The sequence below is a fragment of the Palaemon carinicauda genome, chromosome 15 (assembly GCF_036898095.1).
Source record: "Palaemon carinicauda isolate YSFRI2023 chromosome 15, ASM3689809v2, whole genome shotgun sequence".
NCBI lineage: Eukaryota > Metazoa > Arthropoda > Malacostraca > Decapoda > Palaemonidae > Palaemon > Palaemon carinicauda.
The window spans coordinates 16160422-16180935 of NC_090739.1; the positions used below are offsets into that span (position 1 = coordinate 16160422).

At 34.9% G+C, this 20514-nt stretch overlaps 1 long non-coding RNA gene across 1 annotated transcript in view; it reads right to left on the minus strand.

Annotated features, from left to right (window-relative positions):
• Nucleotides 1-8178: 8178 nt before the first annotated feature.
• Nucleotides 8179-20514, minus strand: part of LOC137654239 (uncharacterized) — a 104974-nt gene continuing 92638 nt past the window's right edge. Inside the window, exon 3 of the long non-coding RNA XR_011046569.1 lies at nt 8179-8228. This is a non-coding gene — a long non-coding RNA (uncharacterized lncRNA). The remainder of the gene's footprint in view (nt 8229-20514) is intronic.

Here is a 20514-nt window from a genome sequence, read left to right on the forward strand (position 1 = left end):
ACGAGATTAGCTGTGGAACAGCTCCCCAGCTATTCTCCGTCCCTCCATATCGAAGTGTTAACTCTGTATGGGGTGCAGACAGCTATGTGGCGCGTTAATACATGCGTCCCCTGTTGATATACGATGTCTTAAAGGGAAACCTTTAGGATACTCGCTCCAGAAGTTAGAATTCTGTGATAACCTGTGGTTAAATTCTCTGGGAATATCTTAGTAGTTAGTTATTTATATATATATATATATATATGTATATATACATATATATATAAATATATATATATATATATCTATCTATCTATCTATCTATCTATTTATATATATATATATATATATACAGTATATGTGAGTGTGTGTAAATTTCCATCAAAATATAAAAATACATATAAAGATACATGGATTAAAATCAACACAAATGAGAGGCCAGGTGGCTTCCAACCATGCCACCAGACACTCAAAAGAAGTCGGAACCTAACTGCTAACTGTAATTCAGGATTTACCTGACGAGACATCAGTCTCTTACCAGCAAGTTTTTCCCGCCCTCCCGGCCCACCAGGTGACACAATTGAGAGATTTTAATTTTAGTTACCCCTAATGAGTCAATATGGATGAAAATCAATGCAATATCGTGCTCAAGTTGAAATAAATTATTATCTCACACAGGGATCGAACCTTAGCCCTTTATATATATATATATATATATACATATATATATATATATATGTATATATATATATATATACATATATATATATAATATATATACATATATATATAAATATATAAATGTATATATACTGTAAATATATATATATATATATATATACATATATATATATATATATATGTATGCATGAATTTATTTATATATCCTTCCGTTTCGTCTCAAGTTAAATCTTTTTGTATCGCCAACGTTCCTCATGACATGTACTAATTAATTTTAATGAGAAGTTCCTTCCAAAGCTCCAGCCTTGAGTGACAGTATCATTAGCTATGAGATGAAAATCAAAAGCCAGGAAATTAAATGCTTTTTATTTTTAGAAATATCCCCGGTCACTTCTCTCTCTCTCTCTCTCTCTCTCTCTCTCTCTCTCTCTTTCTCTCTCTCTCTCTCTCTCTCTCTCTCTCAACTTGCTTTTTGAAATTTCATAAAATGCTTTTCTTTAGAAATATCACTCTCTCCCTCTCTCTCTCTCTCTCTCTCTCTCTCTCTCTCTCTCTACTAGATTTTTTATATTTCATCAAATGTTTTTAGAAATATCACCGCTCTCTCTCTCTCTCTCTCTCTCTCTCTGCAGCCTTGCCTTTTCATATTTCATCATCCATTTCCAACAATTTCCTATTCTGAAATGTAAATTGCTTCAAAATATATTTCAAAACACACTCTGACCCACTAATAATATTCATGTGCGCCACTGAATACAATTACTAATACATTTTCCATTCTTCCCAACAACCTCTCCTATATTTACAAACTTTGATCTTCAATCCTGGTTACGAACTGCAAAGACTGTTTCAATTAATTCTCATGGAAAGTTTCGTCATTTCATCCGCTTACGACAAGAGTTTCTGTGTTATGTAATACTGAACGTTTGCCTCGAGGCAGCATAGTATTTATTTAATATGTCGAGACATTAAAATCACATGAATAAAATAATTAAGATAAACAAAATAAAATGCAAATAACTCTAATCCGGCAGCCTTCAAAATATAAAGAACTCGGAGGTCATTCTCGTTAGATTATTGAATACAAGTGAACGTGACCTGTCAAAAACTGCGGCTAAATGATATATTGATATGCACACACGCACACAGATTCAATCCTTTCCATCCCCTCACACTTTCCTAGCTATAACAGCTCTCGCCAGAGTATGACTAGTCTGTCTCCCCCTACTCTTGGGGCGGGGAGACAAATAGTTAGACGTCTGGCAATTGCGCTGACCGTGATCGGAAATATAATATATATATATATATATATTTATATATATATATACAATATATATATATATAATATATATATATATATATATATTACACACAATATATATATATATATATATTCAAATAAGTCATATATATTTTTGATACATTAATGTCTGGATTCTCTTAACGACCTCGGGATCAGAGCCCCCCCCCCCCCCGGTGCCAAGTGGTTCAGTAACTGTCTATACAAGCTTGCCGACCAGGGTTCGATTCCCGGCCGGTCACAAGCTCTCGTCTTTGTGTGATTTCGCCTGGGGCTCTGATCCCGAGGTCGTTAAGAGAATCCAGACATTAATGTATCAAAAATATATATAGCTTATTTGAATATGAAAAACACGTCTAAATGTGCAAAATTTATCATATATATATATATATATAAATATATATATATATATATATATATATATAAACCAGCCACTTGCTCTTTGTTACAATATATAGGAGAGATAATCAAGCAGATAAAATCAAACAAACAGAGATGTAAACAAAGCAAATAGAAAAAGTAAATACAACTCTTGAGCTGGAGTCAATAGACGGCAGATGGACACGGATAGACAATCAAGCACACGGACATAAAACAAATACAATCCAAGGAAAACAAATAACACCAGATAGACAAACACACACACCCTGCAATTCAACAACAAGTCTTTATCCCGCCACCATTATGAGGAAAACTATATGCGAGTGAAAAGCAAGAAAAAATAAAAATGCAATTGCTTTCATGTTCTGTCAAATGAAAGAGAATTTCGAAACGACTATTGTTCTTTGCATTGTATTCAATTACACGTTGCCTCGTCCATTAACAAAGACGTCGCGACTGAATCAAAGCAATTGTATATCACGAACGATTTTGTTTCTTGTTTATTGTTCGCGATGGTAATAAAGTCCCGTTACGAGTTATTATCAATGTTACACTTATCATTACTCCTCTTTTGCTGTTGTTTGTTTTCTTTCTGATGTAGTTGATGTTGTATAATCCTTTTTATGGCAATGTATTATATAATGGTTTTGTATAAAAACAGCAATCATAATATATCATATAATGCTCTTGTATAAAAAACCTAAATTACAAGCGGATGTTAATCAGAAGTCTAGCCTAATTCAGGGTATTTAACCTTCAAATTACCATTTGAATAAAAAACTATTACTTTCTTTATTAATGCTGTTGTCGTTATAGTGTTGTTATTCCTGACCGTAATGTCAAATGTACCATCGTTTGTTACATAATGTGACAAAATTGAGATACACTGTCCTCTTTATCAATTAATATGTCAAAAATATTAATACTTTGAGATACGCAAAAAAAAAAAAAAAAAAAAAAAATGGAAACAAGAAATTAAACATATCAAAACGTTACCAATCATTGTAAAAAAATCAGTCAGTAGGAAGAAAAATTTGGGTACAGCTACATAGTTAGAAGTTACTGTAATTGAAGTTAGAAATATGATGACAATAATTCCTTATTCTTAATAATTATATACAATATATATATATATATATATATATGTGCGTGTGTGTGTGTGTGTGTATATATATATATATATATATATATATATATATATATATATATATATATATATATATAGTTTCTTTTAACAGGGAGTGGTTCCAGAAAAAATACCAGCAGTCGCTATCTCAATCATAACTAAAGTGTTAAATCATACATGAGATCTTTTATTCTAAACCGTTCACAGAATACCAGCTTTATACACTTACAAAGAAGTCTCATCAGTAGTTCATCACAAACACTCCACAACACTTCGCCAAATGTCTTCATCTTTCATGCCCTCTCCGCTTTAAAGTCCGCTCATTAATGGCAGGGGAAAGGGACAGTGACAATTCCCTAGCAAGCAGGACAATGCCCTAGAGACTGACATTACATACATTTGATCAGCGCCCAAGCCATTCTTTACCCAAGCTAGGACCAGGGAGGGTCAGGCAATGGCTGCTGAGGACTCAGCAGGTAGACCTATATGCTCCCCCAAACCCTCTAACCTTAGCTTACAAGGATGATGAGGTTGCAGCCATTAATATTACTAACGAGTTTGGGAGGGACTCGAACCCTAATCAGGCGATCATCAGTCAGGAGCGTTATCAATTAGGCCACCACAACCGTTAATAATTGTCATCTTTTCTATTACTACTTTCTATCGGTATAACTAACTATTACTGAGCATTATTCTCCCTCGTACCTCCAGGCAATTCTTAATCATAGATTTCGAATTGTCTTCCATTCTTTCCACGTGACCGGAAAGAATGACGTGGACATACATGTATAATCTCCTTTATAGTAACTTCTAAGTACCTAGACATTTTTCACCTTTTAATTTTCATTTTGCACCGCATTTATTACGCAAACAGTTCATCTGTCCATCACCCTTTTTGTTCATACCATTCAACATCCACATTTCACTCCCATAAAGGAGAATGGGGATCAACAGTCCCTTCATAGGCTTCATACGTTTCCGCCTTGGCTTCAAATCTTTTGCCCCGATTGTGCACAAAACATTCTTGCTTCACCTCTTTACTCTCCTATTGCCATGTATCGTTATATTTCTACTTTCAGATTCTTACATATATATATTACTGTATATATATATATATATATATATATATATATATATATATAAATGTTTATATATAAACACACATCAATCTGCATATATATATGTATATATATATGTTTATACACATATAAAATATATACTGTATATATATATATATATACATATATATATATACATATATGATCTATATATATATTATATAATGTGTATATATATATATATATATATGTATATATATACACATATAATATATAATACATATATACATATATATCTATATATATATATATATATATATTATATAATGTATATATATATATATATATATATATATATATATATATACATATGTGTAAGTAAATTAAAGTATATACAGTTATTTGTGTGTATGCATGCAGATACGTACTTACATAATATATATATATATATATATATATATATATATATATATATATATATATAAGTACATTGTTTAATAAGAATACCTGTGCGTAATAAATAAATCGTTTGACTGAATTGATATTCAAAAAATTAACTTCAAACGACCAGACCCTTTGAAGGAAAAAAATGAATGACACGATATTCTAATTTTCTTTACTTTCTTACCTAGTTAAGTTCTTTATATTACGACCTGTTACCAATGAAAGAGAGAGAGAGAGAGAGAGAGAGAGAGAGAGAGAGGAGAGAGAGAGAGAGAGAGAGAGAGAGAGAGATCAAAAATAATTTCCGCAAAATAATAGAGCTAACTGAATTCCTTATAAATCGACTAAATTAAAATGGACAAATTTACCTTGTTTTTATTTTAGCTTAAATAATCAACCATAAAAAAAAATAAATTTCACATATCCTTTACAATGGATATTTTGTCACCGGTTTGTTTGGTTTCTTATTCAATAAATGTCAGGGACTGTTTTATTAATTTGCGCTTTGTTGAAATTACTAAAACTATTATTATTGAAACTAGAATTACAGTTACTTTTAAAATTAATAAAATTATCATCATTATTAAAATTATTATAAAACTTTAATATTGATAATTTTATAATAATAAATCAATTTAATAATTCTAATAAGAAATGATTTTAACAAATTTGATAATAATAATTCTAATAATTTCAATAATAACAACTACCATCACAACTGAAATTAAAATTAGGTAATTTATTTTCTCAAACTTTAACATATCCTGCACTAGAAATTAGGATCTCATTCATCTTTGCCAGGAGATCGAAACGCATATAATCCTAGCCAATAATCCAAGGTCCTCCTAGTATATTTAAAGGACCTTGCAATGATCCTTTCCCATTTCCTCATCATAAAGGTCTAGTAGATTGGCGTATCCCTTTTCCAGACGTCTGGAAACACGTGACCTCCGTCACGGCACGCAAGACATCACTTCATCTGCATTATGCATGGAATTCCTTCCTACCTGTGTCCTCCATAGAAATGAAATTCTACGGTAAAATGGTCGGAGAAAAGGTTTCGTCCGTGGAGAAACGAAAATAACTTTCCCTCTAAACCAATTTTGATGGTTTCTACCTTCATTTTCATTTCTTTTGGAGGAGGGATGCGTTCTTTCTTACAATGGCGTGCAGTTAATTGGATGATAACTATTACATGAGAGACATTAGGAGTATTATCTATGTTTTTTTTCCTATCAACACTTAAGCTATGATTATCAATTATTAGTTTCAGATATATATATATATATATATATATATATATATATATATATATATATATATATATATACATACATATATATATATATATATATATATATATATATATATATATATATATATATACAGTATATATCTATATATATATATATATATATATATATATATGTATATGTATAAAGTATAATATATATATACTTTATACATATATATATATATATATATATATATATATATATATATATATATATATATATATGTATATATATTTCCTCCGTAGTTCAGATTATCGATCTCATATTCATGAATACCACTCCAATTAAAAACGCGTACAAAAATTTTATTCATTTACGTAACGCTGTTCTTATACTTAAATTTCGAAAACAGATTTCCAAAAATTCATTCACAACACGAAAACGTTCAAACATTTTGCTTGAATCACATGGACATAAAGTCATATTTACTCCTAAAATTATTTTCTTTTTTCCCCTGTTTCTCAATGAATAAATCTTGATTTTTACTTCTTTATCTCTCGCTTTTCTATACCTTAAATTCTAAAGCGGTTTTCCAAACTTCAATCACTACAAGAAAAACCGTAGAAACTATTTAAAGGTCGCTCATGAATGGCAGAGGCAAGGGACAGTGAGATTACCCTACTAAGCAGGACAATGCCCTAGAGACTGACCATATATAGATATAATCAGCGAAAAACCCCCTCTCCACCCAAGCTAGTATCAAGGAGGGCCAGGCAATGGCTGCTGATGACTCAGCAGATAGACCTATAGGCTCCCCCAAACTCCCCATCCTTAGCTCACAAGGGTGGTGAGATTGCAGCGACCAAAGAAACTAACGAGTTTGAGCGGGACTCGAACCCCAGTCTAGCGTTTACCAGTAAGGGACGTTACGACATCGGCCACCACCCTACATTGGATGAAAATGATCTCATGTTTACCGATAGAATGATTTAATTTTTCCCCAGTTTCGCAATGGATATATCTTCCTTATCTTATCAAGAGTAAAGTATTATATATTGTACATTAAGTATTAGAAGGCGTTTAAGATTCGAACGGCTTTTAGAAAAATTCGGTTTCATCATGAGGATGCGCGAATGGGAGTCGTTCCAGCGAGTGCTAAAAAGGAAGGACGCTCTTGGGAAATTGTTGGAACCATTTCCCTATGAAGAATTTGCAACTCTCTCTTTCTCGTAAACTTTATGGCATCGTAAACAGACCAAACAGCGATATTTATCAAGAAACATGTTTCATATTTGGAATAATTTGATCGCTTATGAATACTGTATTTTAATAGGGAGGGAAAATGAAGTAAATCATTATTTTCTAAGTCACACAGTCGCTAGAAAACCATAAAAATCAAATAGTTTAGTTATATTTCAACTTGCATTTTTTTATGGTAGTCTACTAATAAGAGAAGAAAGATCATCCAGAAAATACTTATCCATTTAAAAAAAAAAAAGTCACATCAAACGTTCTTATCCTAAGCATTAACACATTTCTTTTAACAAAGAGTATACTGTCCACACAAACATAATCACATACAAACTTATAAGATATTACCGACGAATGGATAACTGGTTTTCTTCAACTATCACCCATCGCTACATATTTTAGTAATGTAAATACCAAATAAGGTACTATACTGTCAATCATACCTAAAACGCGCTTGATAAGGTAGAAGGGTTGTAGCAATAAAGGACCAATTAGAGTAAAGTACAAGATGACTTACCTCTCTTCTTCCGTTTTGCAAGTTGAAGGTAAATTGAAAGGATGCACCTGACGAACGTTTCTTTCAGTCTTCTCATAAAGTCTCCTTTTAAAGTCTTCTTATAAAATCAGAAATTCTTATAAAGCTTTCTTACAGGCTGTATGTTCTTCGTTGCCACCATAAACATATGTATTGTCAAGTCTCCCTCGTCTGCTATATTTTATCCATTTTTTTTAAATGGCGGATTGGACCACTATCTATTCTAGTCATGCAGAATCTGGAAAAAAAAAACAATATTATAAAAATAACTCATAAAAGGGAGACTATCAAAAACATAAGTGCAGAAAAGTAAAATAGTTTTCGTTGTTCTTCATACCATTGCCGTTTTAATCAGTATTGTTATAATATTGAAAGTAATTGTCCTTATTACTATCCTTCTTATCATCATTATTATCATCAGCATCCAAAATCAACGATTAAATAAATTGGAACAAAAGCAAGCCTTCCCAGAATTGCCTTACATAAAGTAAAGATAAGGCTAAGAGAAAAACTTTTAAACTCAATACAGTTCAGTGAACCGATAAGAATACAGCCACTTGAAGGTTTAAAGGCCGCATATGAATGGCCGAGGCAATGGGGAAGTAGCATTGCCCTAGAAAGCAGGACAATACTCTAGAAACTGACAACATGTCTATAAGTCAGTCGTTGGGCATAGAATCCGCGCACAAGACCTCTCTCCACCCAAGATAGGACTAGGGAGGGCCAGGCAATGGCTGCTGATGATTTAGCAGGTTGACCAATAGGCTCCCCCCCCCCCAAACTCCCCATCCTTACCTCGCAAAGATGGTAAGGTTGCAGACACTACAAGAAACTAACGAGTTTGAGCGGAACTCGAACACCAGTCTGGCGATCACCAAGCAGAGACGTTACTAATAGACCACAACAACATGTCTTGAAAGTAAAATAATCCAGCTGTATCTTGACATCAAACTGGGAAACTAATATTCTGGAAATGGTTGAACGAAAGCTACGAAGCACCGAGATTTAATAACCTCACTCGTGTATTTATGGAATACTTTTATTGTAATGCATAGTTTTCTGACAAGATTGGAGAAATTACTTGTTAAGTGCGGTGACAGAGAACGCTTTCAGCGTTGTTAAATATTATGAATATTTAAGCAAGGGCTTACCTACATACCGTAACCCATAAAAAAAGACAGGGGGTACAATGTCGTTTAAAAAAATGAATCTTAGTTTTGCAGATTCGTATGGACTCTAGTAGTAATTTCATATCAAATTTGGGAAAAATAGCTACAGCAATAAGAACCAGCTGAACTCGGTTGAGTCCCTTGTCAGGCTGGGAGGAACGTAGAGAGTACAGGTCCCCTTTTTGTTTTGTTTCATTTGTTGATGTCGGCTACCCGCCAAAATTGGGGGAAGTGCCTTGGTATATGTATGTAAGCAATAAGAACAAGATCACCACCACTGCATTTCTGGCCAACAATCATGTCTCGAGTAAAAAAAAAACCACAGGGGTTATGGTGGCCTATTGGAAACTGGGATTCGAGTCCAGCTCAAGCTCGATAGTTCCTTGTAGTGTCTGCAACTTCACCATCCTTTGGAGCTGAGGATGGGGTGTTTGGGGGAGCCTATAGGTCTACCTGCCGAGTTATCCGCAGCCATTGCCTAGCCCTCCCAGATCCTAGCTTGGGTGGAGAGGGGCTTAAGCGCTAATAAAATAGTGCATTATCACTGTCCCTTGCCTTTGCCATTCATGACCAACCTTTAAACATCCGCTAAGACTGAACACAAATGCCATCAAAAGGGGGTTTCTATATTCTACGCATTGCTGTACAAAATGTCTCAATATGAAAATGCTGCTTTTTTGGTCCTACGCTGCAGGGAAACCCCACACTCTACAGGACCTTTCATAATTCATATATATATATATATATATATATAATATAATATATATATATATATATATATATATATATATATATAATATATATGTGTGTGTGTGTATATATATATATATATATATGTGTGTGTATATATATATATATATATATATATATATATATCCAAAAAGAAACGTAGCTATTTATTATCTAGGGGAGATCGTTACTTTAGTTATCCGTCAATATCCGACAACTTTCGACGACCCGGTGCAGAAAAAAAAACCGTTGCCGAAGCTCGTAATGTCACCGCCTTAAAAGTTTTCTTTCCTTTACTTCAATCAAACGTATAGACGAGGTCTCATTTGTTTCCCCCAAGAGAGAGAGAGAGAGAGAGAGAGAGAGAGAGAGAGAGAGAGAGAGAGAGAGAGAGAGAGAGAGAGAGAGAGTTTTAGACAATATTCATATTTCACCCGAGATGGAATCACTTTCTTTGAGATATTCGGATCCATTTTTGAAATGATTCGTCTTCTGCCAACATCCTCAGGGAATGAAGACTCTCCGGCGAGAGAATCGGGGAAACCTGGTTCATCTTTCGATTGCTTCTTCCTTCTCTTTTGTTCCTTCATTTACCGGGATATAATAGCTGCTACTTGTCTGCCATCAAATAGGGATTATTTTGTTAGCGATGTAACTATAGTCAATTTCTTTTAGCGATGCAGATTTGCACCGCCTCGCAGCGGTGCCCTTTTGGCTCGGAAAAGTTTCCTGATTGCTGATTGGTTGGACGAGATAATTCTAACCAATCAGCGATCAGGAAACCTTTCCGAGCTAAAAGGGCACCGCTGCGAGTCGGTGCAAATATGCCTCGCTAAAAAAATTGACTATAGTAGGTAGTAGGTTGGCCAAGGCACCAGCCACCCGTTGAGATACTACCGCTAGAGAGTTATGGGGTCTTTTGACTGGCCAGACAGTACTGCATTGGATACTTCTCTCTGGTTACGTTTTTTTCCCTTTGCCTACACATACATAGAATAGCCTGGAATATTTATTTTAATGTTGTTACTGTTCTTTGAATATTTTATTTTCCCTTTCCTCACTGGCCTATTTTCCCATTGGGGCCCCTAGGCTTATAACATCCTATTTTTCCAGCTAGGGTTATAGCTTAGCAAGAAATGATAATAATAATAATAATAATATTCTCCTGTCCTCATACACCTGACAATAGTGATGTTACTAAACAATTCTCCCTTGCTGAAGGGGTTAACTACTGCAATGTAATTGTTCAGTGGCTACTTTCCTCTTGGTCAGGGTAGAAAAGACTCTTTAGCTATAGCAAGGAACTCTTCTAGGAGAAGGACATTCCAAAATCAAACCATTGTTCTCTGGTCTTGGGTAGTGCCATAGCCACTATACCAGGTCTTTCACTGTCTTGAGGCAGAGTTCTCTAGCTTGAAGGTACACTAGGGCACACTATTCTGTCTTATTTCTCTTCCTCTTGTCTTTTTTGAAGCTTTTTATAGTTTATACATATATGAAAGATTTATTTTAATGATGTTACTGTTCTTAAAATATTTTATTTAGCTCCTTATTTCCTTTCCTCACTGAGCTATTTTCCCTGTTGGAGCTCTTTGGCTCGTAGCACCCTGCTTTCCCAACTAGGGCTGTAGCTTAGCAAGTAATAATAATAATAATAATAATAATAATAATAATAATAATAATAAGTTTTATGGGTTTTTTATGAACTAAAAAACTCGTTAAACTTAAAAAAGAACAAGTGAATGAAACAATCTTTTCAAAATGAATTAAAAGTTAAAAGTAAACACAAATAATTGAAGAAGGGTTCTCGAGTTCAAAGATCAATTTTGTGTGGCTGCTCTAAGTATTGGGTTAACGATGTCATGTCAGGATTACGATCTTGCGTGTAAGAAATAGCAGACAAAATCCTAAATGTTGTATCTCTCTCTCTCTCTCTCTCTCTCTCTCTCTCTCTCTCTCTCTCTCTCTCTCTCTCTCTCTCTCTCTCTCTCTCCGTATTGCTAATTGATTAATCAATTACTGATATTAAGATAACGCTTTAGATGGCTCATGACAACTTACTTTCATAATAATGATATAGAAATAACGTTTATTTGTGTGTGTGTGTGTGTGTGTGTGTGTGTGTGTTTGTGTGTGTGTGTGTGTGTGTGTGAATGGACGGGGGCGAGATGTATTGCCTTCAACAATTGCCTAATTAAAAGATTTGCAATAAGCTCACATCAGTGAATTTTCCAGAATAAAACGTAAATATCTTTGTAAATATTCTTCACAGCTGTATTGCATCGAGGGCGATGTTGCATTTCGATAGGGGGATATATATTTGCTCACGAAATTGACTGGAATTGTTCGCTATTCAAAATACACAGACATTGCACACACGATTGTATTGCACTGTTGCCATACAGAAAAATACAGTGAGATTGAACGGTGCATATTACATAACCATGTAATAACATACACATACGAGCAAACAGCGCCAACTCATCATTGCAAAGGCCGTTGTTTCCACGTGGGTGCAGCAATGAGATCGAAAGCAATTGCATCAGATCCCCAAAAAGAAAGAAGAGATGAGAAGCAATACTTTTTCCCCTTTCCGCCTCTCAGAACCTCACGAGTCTATTCATATCAAGTAGCAATTTGGCACTCGGATGGTTCCGCCCACAAGTAGAATTCTCCTTCGTTCATTCTTTTTATTCTCTTTGTCGTCGTGTCAAAGTTTGCAAGAAAAATATTGTAGGAATATTTCTGTTATACCATATGGGAGATAAGAACCTTTACAGACAACGAGGTGGAGGTGTGTATTTGTTGCGGTTATGATATCAATGACTGTATAGGGTTATTACGTGTTTTGCTGGTTTCTTAGCTGTTGGAGTCCGTATGTTCACTAAATAAATATTTCCTGTAAATTCCTTAAAATCATATAGTAATTTCCTGTAAATTCCTTAAAATCTTATAGTAATTTCCTGTAAATTCCCTAAAATCTTATAACTCTCTGATGCAATCAGCATCTTTCCGTTATAATGTAATAGAAAACTATTTATTCTTTGATAAGTATTATTAATTTGGATGAAGAATTTGCCATTTTGTTCTTTTATTAGTTTTTGTATCTTTTGTTTGTTGTCTTGTAGTAGATAATAACAAGTGAGTTTTCGTTATCTTAGGCATCTTATATTACTATTAAGTTGCAGTGCTGTTCTTATAACTTCAAAGAGCAGAATTTTAGCTTTTCAAGCATACATTCTCTCACGCACGATGTTATTTAATCATTAACAATTTAATAAATATCTTCAAAACTTATTATAAATTTGTATTTTTCTATTTTATAATATGCCTTTACCTACAAATTTTAAACTGTAGTCCTCTAAATCGTATCAATTATCCCTTTTCCTTTTATCTAAGACAACTTTTATTATGGCGTAAATCTTACAGAATTTCCTTTGCCATCACTGAGGGCTTGGTACTACTTTATTCCCCTATAAAACTGCTTACTTCTAAACTCTTTCCAGACTAATACTTCGTCAAGCTTTGAAAAATTTACATTGGATTTTTTTTTTATGGGAAATTGGGCTATATAACAGTGCAGTGTGTTGGGGCCTTTGAGACCATTCAGTGCTAAGAACAGCTGGGGGAAAGCCTTGAAAGTCCACTGTGAAGTAAAAGTTAGAAGACGTTGGACAGCAAAATGGAAGGAAGGAAGAAAGAACCTATATTAAGCAAGTGCATCTCTTGGTCGAAGGATCGCTGCAGACCCTTAATAATGCATACAGTACACCACGTGAGGTGCACTGGTGACTCTACTCCCGTATGAATAAAATATTGAGTAGCAAATTCTTAGCAATCTCCTGTGTCTGGCGTTAGATTTACTCTCCTTTTTATCCTTTATAGCCAAGTTGTTTATTCGTATTTTATTATTGTTATTTTCCGAAACAACTTTTCACTGCGAGGCAGAACGCAAGGTTCCAGTTCTTTGGCTTTGATTGTTTATCTATTTTTGCAGCATAAATATGTTGTTTGACTATTTTTGCAGCATAAATATGTTATCTATTTTTGCAGTATAAATATGTTGTTTATCTATTTTTGCAGCATAAATATGTTGTTTATCTATTTTTGCAGCATAAATATGTGTTGATCTCTTATGGATCTAAAAGTCTGTTTGTTTGTTTTCTTTCCTTATTTATGTACTTTTGCAGCATTATTAAAAGTACTAATCTCTGATGGTACGAAAATTCCCCTTTTTTTTATCAATTTTTGCAGCATCAATAGTAGTGTTAATCTCTTATGGATATAAAATACCGGTTCTTTGGCTTTGTTTGTTCATGTATTTTTGCATCATCAATAATAGTATTAATTTCTTATGGATCTGAAATTCCGATACTATGGTTTTATATACCTTTTTGGGGGCTGGAAATAAAAAAAAAATTATCAATTTTTGCAGCGTCAATAATAGTGTTAATCTCTTATGGATATAAAATACCGGTTCTTTGGCTTTGTTTGTTTATGATGTATTTTTGCAGCATCAATAATAGTATTAATTTCTTATGGATCTGAAATTCCGATACTATGGTTTTATATACCTTTTTGGGGGCTGGAAATAAAAAAAAAATTAAAAATCCGAGGTATTAAAAACGGAAAACTAAATCCTCAGCCTATGGTGTAAAGTTTTCTTTCAAAATAAAAAAGGTTCGGCCATTCTATGGAACATTATTTTTGGAAAGCGAAGAGGGACTGAGCCAAATCTAGGTCTCAAGAAATGGAAAACGTGATTACAACTTTTTACTGATTTTTTAATGAATTTTCAAAGAAATTGAGGCCCAACCCAGAAAGTTCCCTCATTAGAACTGGAAACTTGAAGACGACTAACCACTGGCACATCTGTGGAATTTGATTTTGTTCCCAAATTCTCTCTATTTTCTTTTCTTCACTTTCTCTTTTTCTATTTAGTCTGTTTTATATTACCGTTTCCTTATTTCCCTCACTGGTGATATGTATAAGAAATGATAGATATAAAACGTACACTGGAAGGGTCACTCGGTAGAGGGCATACCTCCGCCTATGCCATGATGTATATCACAAAATAGGAAATTGAATTATGTAAATTTTTAAGTAGTTTCATGAAAATCAGATAAAAAATTGGCCACGATATGACAAAAAAGTTTTTTACCTTTTCGTGACCTTGGCCTTGACTTTTGACAAAATCACTCCCAAAATCTAAACAAATTGTCCTTGGATCATGGTCAATCATCCCACCAAATTTCATAAGATTCGGTCAAACAGTTTTCGAATTATACGAATCACAAACACACAGACAAACATACAAACAAATACTCGCCTATCAAAACAACCTTCGCAACGAAGTTGGCGAAGGTAACTATTCTCTTGTATGTCAGATTAAAGACGAACTGAGATTATAGTTTCATGTTAGTCATGACAGGAAATAGATTAAGGTCGCTGTCCATTTAATAGTGTTAGGTATTGTGATTACACGAAAACCGCACTTAAAAGAATAAAAAAATAAAAATAAGTTTTGCCCAAATTTAAGGGAAAATATCGGAATAAAAGACAGAATACACCGGAAATCCCCTTTTAATTTTCATTTTTTTAATCGAAATATTCTTCTTTTATCAAGAAAAGATGGACTGATATCAAGGAAAGGAAACCAGTAGCAATGGTTTCCACGTTTAAAGGACACTCATGAATGGCAGAGACAAGGGACAGTGATATTGCTCTAGCTAGCAGTACAATGCCCCAGAGACTGACCATATTTACATATGATCAGCGCCCAAGCCCTGGAAAGCCATGCTAGGACCAGGGAGGGCAAGGCAATGGCTGCTGATGGCTCAGCAGGTAGTCCTATAGGTTCCCCAAAACCGCAACCCCCGCCTTCCTAAGCTAACAAGGATGGTGAGGTTGCAAACGCTAAAGAAGCTATTGAGTTTGAGGGGGACTCGTTCCCCAGTATGGCAAGCGCCAGGCAGGGACGTTTCCAACAGACCCCCACAACAAGCATTAATATAACTACGGATTTTATTATTATTATTATTATTATTATTATTATTATTTTTATCATTATATATACAGTATATAAAGAAGAGCCGTGACACCAGCAATGCTGTATGACATAGAAACTCTCCCAGTCAAGAGGACAGATGAAAGTAGATTGACTGTAGCAGAGATGAGGATATTGCGATGGATGTGTGGAGTGAAGAGGGAGGATAGAGTGGGAAATTAATATGTCAGAAGTACGATGGGAGTTACAGAAGCTTCAAAAAGGCACAGGCAGCAAGATTCAGATGGTATGGACATGTGATGAGGCAGGATGAGGAAGAGTATGTTGGCCGCAGAGTGATGGAGATGGAGGTTCTGAGAAGTCACCGGAGGGGAACACCAAAGTAGAGCTGGAGAGACTGCAGCAGGTAGGATATGCGGGAAAAGAATGTAGATGACATGATATATCATAGATTGAGCTGAAGAAGACCCAACATAAATGGGTTAACAATACTGTAAAGAAATATATATATATATATATATATATATATATATATATATATATATATATACATATACTGTATATATATATAAAATATATATATATATATATATATATATATAATATATATATATATATATATATATATATATATATATACATACATATATATATATGTGTGAGTGTGAGTGAGAGTACAATGAAATTAGAGTGAAGAATCTAAGGTAAAATAGGGAAAATGTGGGGATCATGATCCAGTAGAAAGCAACTATCTCTCCTCCCCATTCAAGGGAATTAATGTTATGATGTACTTATGCATAGTATTTTAAGATGGAATCGACGACAGTAAAGGAATTACTTTTAATTATTAATTTGCTCGCATTGACTTTCTATTATCAAAGTTCCTTGAAATAGGATAAAAAAAATGAATACGATATAAGTTTAAATCTTTGGTTCTCATGATAATTCTCAAAGTAAATCATGAAGTTGGGGTTTAACTCAGACATTTTATTCCACCTTCAAGAAAAATATTTTCTTCAGTCTGACATACCGCATATTGTACCAAAGTGTTTTTCTTGCAACCTTCGAGACAACGACAGAAATAATAACATGTAACATGAGAGAGAGAGAGAGAGAGAGAGAGAGAGAGAGAGAGAGAGAGAGAGAGAGAGAGAGAGAGAGAGAGAGAGAGAGAGAATACTCTTGGGCGTAACCATCCGAGTGCCAAATTGCTACTTGATATGAATAGACTCGTGAGGTTCTGAGAGGCGGAAAGGGGAAAAGGTATTGCTTCTCATCTCTTCTTTCTTTTGGGGATCTGATGCAATTGCTTTCGATCTCATTGCTGCACCCACGTGGAAACAAGGGCTATTGCAATGTTGGGTTAGTGCTCTTTACTCGTATATTATTACATGGTTATGAAATATGTACCATTCAATCTTATTGTATTTTTTTGTATTACAACAATGCAATACAATCGTGTGTGCAATGTCTATTCTTAATAGCGAACAATTCCAGTCAATTTTGTGAGCAAATATATATATCGAAATACATCATCCTCATTACAGCTGTGTAGAATATTTACAAAGATATTCACGTTTTATTCTGGAAAATTCACAAATGTGAGCTTATTGCAAATTTTATAATACGGCAACTATTGTAGGCAATACACATAAAAAACGTTATTTCTGTATCCTGATTTTCATGAAAGTAAGTTATCAAGAGTCCTCTAAATCGGTATCTTAATATCATTTGTAATACAAATTGATTAATCAGCAATACGTGAAAGGAGAGAGAGAGAGAGAGAGAGAGAGAGAGAGAGAGAGAGAGAGAGAGAGAGAGAGAGAGAGAGAGCTACAATACGAAGAACTTTGTCCGCCATTTCTTACACGCATGGTCATGATTCGGACATGAGATCGTAAAGTCTTGGTCCCAACTCGGCGTACTTGCAAGTGCCAGCTGCGAAAATGGGGCGGTGGGGGTGGGGGGGGGGGGAATTTAGGGATCCATGCGTGGTGAGTACCGCATAAATATGCATTTGGAGGCACGCAGACACGCCGTAACACTAAACACTTGGCTATTATTATTATTATTATTATTACTATCCAAGCTACAACCCTAGTTGGAAAAGCAAGATGCTATAAGCCCAGGGGCTCCAACAGGGAAAAATAGCCCAGTGAGGAAAGGAAATAAGGAAATAAATAAATGAAGAGAACAAATTAACAATAAATCATTCTAAAATAAGTAACAACGTCAAAACAGACATGTCATATATAAACTATTAACAACATCAAAAACAAATATGTCATAAATAAACTATAAAAAGACTACATATACCCCAGAGTTGACTCTGATATACCCAACACCCACCCAGCCACCGGTTGGAAAAAACTCGCGTTCATCTCGCTTGCAAGTGCAGTACTTGAACCATGCGAGTACGGCCAGCTACGTGAGCAGCACGTGTAAGTGCGGCCTCCGTAAGATGACGTGACAATCGCACGGAGATCGCACATTGTTAAGTACGTTACCAGGCGTGACGTGTAGGACACGTACTTACACCATGCGCAACCGAGCGAGTGACGTGCTTTGACGTACCCACCGCACGTTTTCAGAAAAACGTGGCAGCCGTGCCCGGGTCTTTACCTAATACTGGTACTAACATCAGCCACAGAATATTAATCTCGCTTTGAACGCAAGAATCCCTAAGCTATTATCTCTGTTTATCTTCTTTTAAGTATTATTTAAAATATATTTCCATTCACTTGTTCTTTTTTCTGTAAAATGAGTTTATACAAGTTTATAACAAAATCCAATAAAACATTATTTTAGCTAAATCTCTAACCCCATTAGAAGGTAGACAAATAGTAGGTATTATGTCTAAGCAAATGAAGAATGAAAGAGAAAAAGAGATGAAGAAGAAGCAATCGAAAGATTAACCAGGTTTCCCCGATTCTCTCGCCAGAGAAAGTCTCCTTCATTCCCTGAGGATGTTGGCAGAAGACGAATCATTTCAAAAATGGATCCGAATATCTCAAAGAAAGTGATTCCATCTCGGGTGAAATATGAATATTGCCTAAAACTCTCTCTCTCTCTCTCTCTCTCTCTCTCTCTCTCTCTCTCTCGTGGGGGAAACAAATGAGACCTCGTCTATACGTTTGATTGAAGTAAAGGAAAGGAAACTTTCAAGGCGGTGACATTACGAGCCATCGGCAACGGTTATTTTTCTGCCCCGGGCGTTGAGAGGAAATCGGCGAAGAGTAAAGAATAACGTTATGGGGAATTCTGAGTAACTTGGCTCGATTTTCTTCTTGTGAAACCATTGGTATGCTATAATATTGTAGTAAGGATTAACTAACAGATTAAAATTAACCTGAGAGACACTATCACTTGCTGCAGTTCTTGAAATATTTAATTTTGCTTGTTTATACTTCTCTTGCAGTTTATTGATTTGCTTGTTTCCTTTCCTCACAGGGCTATATTTCCCTGTTGGAGCCCTTGGGCTTATAGCATCTTGCGTTTCCAACTAGGGTTACAGCCTAGTTTGTAATAATAATAATAATAATAATAATAACATAAAGGAACCATCTCAATAAAATGTTAAGAACAGTAATCAATACAACAATTGAAAATATAAATGTATCCAATGATTCAATCTTCAAACATAACTAGATTAATATGTCGTAAAGTATGTTTCAGGTATTGCCACATAAAAAAAAGGCACATCAGGATTTGTTTTAAAATAAATGGACAAAAGAGTGGGTCGAGAAGATTTTGGAGTCAAATAACAATGTTATAATGTTAAAAATTAGTCCATGATGGCCGAAAATGCAGTCTTAATATTGAAAGAAATGAAGAATATGTCCACTAATCCCGACCATTTGAAACGAGCGTTTCCTAAACACATGTCTAAAGGTTTAAAGGCCGCTCATGTATGGCAGAGGCAAGGGGCAGTGACATTGCCCTATCAAGCAGGACAATGCCCTTGAGACTTACCATATTACATAAGATTAGCGGCCAAGCGCTTCTCCATCCAAGCTAGGATTAAGGAGGGCCAAGCAATGGCTGCTGATGACTCAGAAGATAGACCTATAGGCTTCCCAAAACGCCCCATCCTTAGCCCACAAGGACGGTGAGGTTGTAGCGACCAAATGAACAAACGCGTTTGTGTGGGACCTGAACCCCAGTCTGGCAATCACCAGGCAAGGACGCTACCACCAGGTCACCACAACCCTGTCTATGCCAAGGCTGAGCTATCCAACGACCCTAAAGGACCTTTTCCCGGTAGGTGACGTTCCTATCTCTCCCAAAATCCAATTACTAAATGCTCTTCACGATGTCGATTTTAAATGTTGTGTTTGACAGCAAGATGAAAAAAAAAAGCTTGAACTGATGTAACGAAGAAGGCTACAAAGTGGATGCCACTGAAGCCATGCAGTAATGACTTGTTCAAACAGGGTTGTTTCTACCACGCGGTTTGATACGCACTATCGCAAATTCAATAGTTTATGGAATCACTCACAGCGCGTATCAAACAGCTCGGTGGAAACCGCCTAGTTTCCACAAAGCATAATACGAAGTGCACTAATAACAACACTCTCTTATGTGGTTTATGACCCCTATGTTACTAGGAGGTAAAAACA